The 4,795-nt window shown below is 47.7% G+C and overlaps 2 non-coding genes across 2 annotated transcripts; one reads left to right on the top strand and one right to left on the bottom strand.

The window, feature by feature from the left end:
• The first annotated feature begins 833 nt into the window (after positions 1-833).
• TRNAS-AGA lies at positions 834-916 on the top strand. The gene has a single exon. It is a non-coding gene; the product is annotated as a tRNA-Ser (tRNA).
• Positions 917-3,262: 2,346 nt separating this feature from the next.
• On the bottom strand, positions 3,263-3,334 carry TRNAQ-UUG. The gene has a single exon. It is a non-coding gene; the product is annotated as a tRNA-Gln (tRNA).
• Between the last annotated feature and the right edge of the window lie 1,461 nt (positions 3,335-4,795).

The following is a 4,795-nucleotide window of genomic DNA, read 5'->3' as shown; positions in this document are numbered from 1 at the left end:
TGCATTGTTTTCTCTGGCGTCTAGGCCTTGACAAAGAAATTTGTACCTTGATAAAATAATCAACTGCCCCTGGACTTGACACCAACTGGGGTGTCCCAACACAGGTACAAGTACTAACAACAGTGGCTGCCTTTTAGCCATAGATTTTAATCAGGGCAATAAATTGAAACAAACCCCTGTTAAATCATTTCTCAGCCCGAGTCCTTCACCCACATTCCCTAGAGCATTGGGCCACCATGTGGACGTTTCATTTCCGACCTCAGTTTCACACAGAGACAAAATTTCCTTTGCACAGATCCATGAACAGCAAAATCTCCCTGTGTCTCTGGTCTGAGCCAGGGCATTCGATGCCAGTGAACCTTTTTCTCCTGCAATGGTAACGGTCAGACAGAGGGGTCATGGCACCTGCATCCCTGCCAGGGAGATATTGGCTCCGCTCTTTCTTTCTGCTGCTTTTGTTAGTCCATGAAACATCAAGGGTGGAATGCAAGGCTGAGTTCACGCACCAGCCCTCTGAAAAATTTCAGTGCCCCAGAGAAATCCTGCCCCCTGCTATTGGAACGGTGTGCTGGAGATTTGACTAAGAAAGGGACTGTCTGAATTGTCAGAGTGGGGAATGAACAACAATCTACAGCAATGTCATTCACACAAACACACTCTCATCCTGCTCCAGCCGGAAGGGAAATGGGCAGGAATTCTCTCTGTTCAGCCCAGGATACACTTACACTGATGTGCAGCCGTGAGTGTGCTGGGGAAGCTGGTCTGAGCAAACAATTTGAAGTGACAATTCAGTGAGAACAGAATCATCATGTAGTGAAGTGTGTGTATGTCAAGTAGTTGTGGCCGAGTGGTTAAGGTGATGGACTAGAAATCCATTGGGGTCTTCCCCATGCAGGTTCAAATCCTGCCAACTACACAAGCACTGCATTGTTGTTATTATTGTAGTCTTAGTATCTGAGCATCCACAGTGCAAACTGGAGCCAGATCTACTTTCACTCTGTCTACACTTAAAACGCTGCTGTGGCACTGCTATAGCACTTTGGAGTAGACAGTGACTGGAGGGATTTTCCCATCCCTGTAATAGCTGCATTGACAAAACAATTCTTCCTTTTCTTTAGCACTATCTAACCAGGCTTTAGGTCACCTTAACTCTATGGGTTTGGGGGTGGGGGTTTTTCACACCCTGAGAGACGTCGCTCTGCCAGTTCAGTGCCCAGCGTACACCTGCCCTTAGATCCCTCTGGGTATTTCAATGCAGGCACTGACCTGTGAGAGGAAAACATCAGCTCACAAACACAGAGACTGAATTCCCCACATTTAATCTCGCTGCACTTTCCAGAAAGTAACAAAATTCAATTCATTCTTGCTAGGACAGAGAAAAAATAAGTGACATTAAGTTTTTGGCTTGGTTAAATAAAATTAAGTGTTTAATCAATATAGTAAAAATCTGTACTGATTCCTCTAACTAACACCACAGCATGAAATAGGAACAGAGACAAATCTTGTCAGTGACGACTAATTTCACAAATGATCTTCCCATTCTTAATGTCAACGCTGCCCCCATTGGAGGTCTGGGCATCTCCAGTGTCATTGCTCTGCATTCACCTTCCCCTAGAATTGTTCTCGGACATTCGCTTTCCTCTGCAGCGTGGGGCATGGGTCACTTGCTGGAGGATTCCCTGCACCTTGAGGTCTTTAAGCCACAATTTGAGGACCTCAATAACTCAGACATAGGTTAGGGGTTTGTTACAGGAGTGGGTGGGTGAGATTCTGTGGCCTGCATTGTGCAGGAGGTCAGACTAGATGATCATAATGGTCCCTTCTGATCTTAAGTCTATGAATCTATGAATCTAGTCCCAAATTTGGAAAATTGTGCAGTTCAGAATGTGAATAGTGACCTCGTCTCCTTCCTGCACCTGCTCTACATTGCTCCACAGCAGCTTCTCCACCAGCAGCGTCACCCCAGCACGGCAGTGCAGCCTCCCAGGGTTCAGCAGGGGCCCCTGGCAAGGACAGTGAGTGCAGCTAACAGCCCAGTGTGCCTGGCCCTGAGGCAGCTGTAAAAAAGCAACCTCCCTCCCCAGAAGTACAGAGACTGAATTCCCCAACTATAACATCATGGCCCCTGTAGAAAGCCACACGTGTCAGTTGTATTGTCACAGGGAGATGCAAAAATCAAGTGACACCAATATTTAAGTTGAGTAAATAAAGTTGAGGAGATAGTTATTAACCTCACAAAAATACACTAAAGATCCCTCAACATAACACCTGAAGGTGAAATATGAACAGAGACAAACCTTGTCAGCAAAGGCTCATTTCCCAAACGATCCTCAAAATGTTACTAGTTCCCACCCCTCCTCCACAGGAGCTCTGTGCAGTGTAACTGTTCTGCAGGCAGCTTCCCATTAAATGCTGTTGTGGGACATTCCCAGGCCTGGAAATGTACCAATGACAGAATTTGAAGAGCAAACCTGGCTCCTCGCACCATGCGGGATTTGAGTGTTTTGTCCCTGTCACTTAGTCTGTGTCAATAGTACAGACGCCAGGGGCAGGACTCCAGGCTCTGCTTGAGGGATGCTGGCACAGGGGCTGGTGGGGGAGAAAGGATGGTAGATTCTGACCTGTGCTCTGGAGAGGAGGTAATAAGTGAAAGGGGCATTTCTGACTCTTCCCCTGCCTCAGTGTTCCTGGGCTGGAATTCTACATTCCACAGGGCCAAATGAGGGGGTGATGCCATTTGGTTAATGAAAACCAGTGCTCTAGGTGAGGCTTGAACTCACACCCTCAGCATAGCTCCTCTCAGCAGTGCCCTATAAGTACCGCACACTAATCTGGAGCATCTGTTAATTCCTAGTTTCCCAGTTCCCTAGGTTGATAAAGCCAAGGAGTGACCCCAAAACATTCGCAGTGGGGTTAAGAGCAGGTAGCGACAAGTGTTGTACTCGGTGGGGTGGATCCTTCTTAAGGGTTCCAGGCCCCATTTGACCCTTTTGTTCTTCTCTGTGTAATAACAGAGCTGGTTAAGACTCAACGTAGAGTCTTGCTGCAGACCAACAGATCTGAAATCTCTGAGAAGCAGCTCTAAGCATTAGTCCTGCTTTGGGACAGTGTCTCCCATGCAAGAAACTGTCCAGTCTGCACTAGCAGTGAGGCTTCCTCACTAACAGCTGAAAGCAGGGAGAGCTGTGTGAAGTGCAGGACCCCAGGGGTGCCTGAACGTGGGGGATTCTAAGGGTTTGCAGCAAATCAACATATCTCCAGAAGGTCCCACTGAGATTTGAACTCAGATTCCAGGATTCAAAGTCCTGAGTGCTGCCCATTACACCATGGGACCTGCTGCTGCTTTATTTTCTAAATCCCTGTGACTCTTGGCGGGTTTGCACTCTGCACTTATTACTTCCCACCAGCAGCTTCCTCTCACAGGACTCTCTCTCCTCCTCCAGCAACTGTGGTCATAGAATCATAGAATCTCAGGGTTGGAAGGGACCTCAGGAGGTATCTAGTCCAACCCCCTGCTCAAAGCAGGACCAAACCCAACTAAATCATCCCAGCCAGGGCTTTGTCAAGCCTGACCTTAAAAACCTCTAAGGAAGGAGATTCCACTACCTCCCTAGATAATCCATTCCAGTTCTTCACCACCCTACTAGTGAAAAAGTTTTTCCTAATATCCAACCTAAACCTCCCCCTCTGCAACTTGAGACCATTACTCCTTGTTCTGTCATCTTCTACCACTGAGAACAGTCTAGATCCATCCTCTTTGGAACCCCCTTTCAGGTAGTTGAAAGCAGCTATCAAATCCCCCCTCATTCTTCTCTTCTGCAGACTAAACAATCCCAGTTCCTCAGCCTCTCCTCATAAGTCATGTGCTCCAGCCCCCTAATCATTTTTGTTGCCCTCTGCTGGACTCTCTCCAATTTATCCACATCCTTCTTGTAGTGTGGGGCCCAAAACTGGACACAGTACTCCAAATGAGGCCTCACCAGTGCTGAGTAGAGGGGAATGATCACATCCCTTGATCTGCTGGAAATGCCCTACTTATACAACCCAAAATGCCATTAGCCTTCTTGGCAACAAGGGCACACTGTTGACTCATATTCAGCTTTTCGTCCACCGTAACCCCTAGGTCCTTTTCTGCAGAACTGCTACCCAGCCATTCGGTCCCTAGTCTGTAGCAGTGCATGGGATTCTTCCGTCCTAAGTGCAGGACTCTGCACTTGTCCTTGGTGAACCTCATCAGATTTCTTTTGGCCCAATCCTCTAATTTGTCTAGGTTCCTCTGTATCTTATCCCTACCCTCCAGCGTATCAACCACTCCTCCCAGTTTAGTGTCATCTGCAAACTTGCTCAGGGTGCAGTCCACACCATCCTCCAGATCGTTAATGAAGATATTGAACAAAACCGGCCCCAGCACCAACCCTTGGGGCACTCCACTTGATACCGGCTGCCAACTAGACATGGAACCATTGATCACTACCCGTTGAGCCCGACCATCTAGCCAGTTTTCTATCCACCTTACCGTCCATTCATCCAGCCCAGACTTCTTTAACTTGCTGGCAAGAATACTGTGGGAGACTGTATCAAAAGCTTTGCTAAAATCCAGAAATAGCACATCCACTGCTTTCCCCTCATCCACAGAGCCGGTTATCTCATCATAGAAGGCAATTAGGTTAGTCAGGCATGACTTGCCCTTGGTGAATCCATGCTGACTGTTCCTGATCACTTTCCCCTCCTTTAAGTGGTTCAGGATTGATTCCTGCACTATCGGATCCGCGAGTCCTGCCCTGAGTCCCCCCCA

Source organism: Mauremys reevesii, linkage group 12 (assembly GCF_016161935.1).
Source record: "Mauremys reevesii isolate NIE-2019 linkage group 12, ASM1616193v1, whole genome shotgun sequence".
Lineage (NCBI taxonomy): Eukaryota > Metazoa > Chordata > Testudines > Geoemydidae > Mauremys > Mauremys reevesii.
The sequence above is the reverse complement of the archived record's forward strand: the minus strand, read 5'-3'. Positions and strand labels throughout refer to the sequence as shown.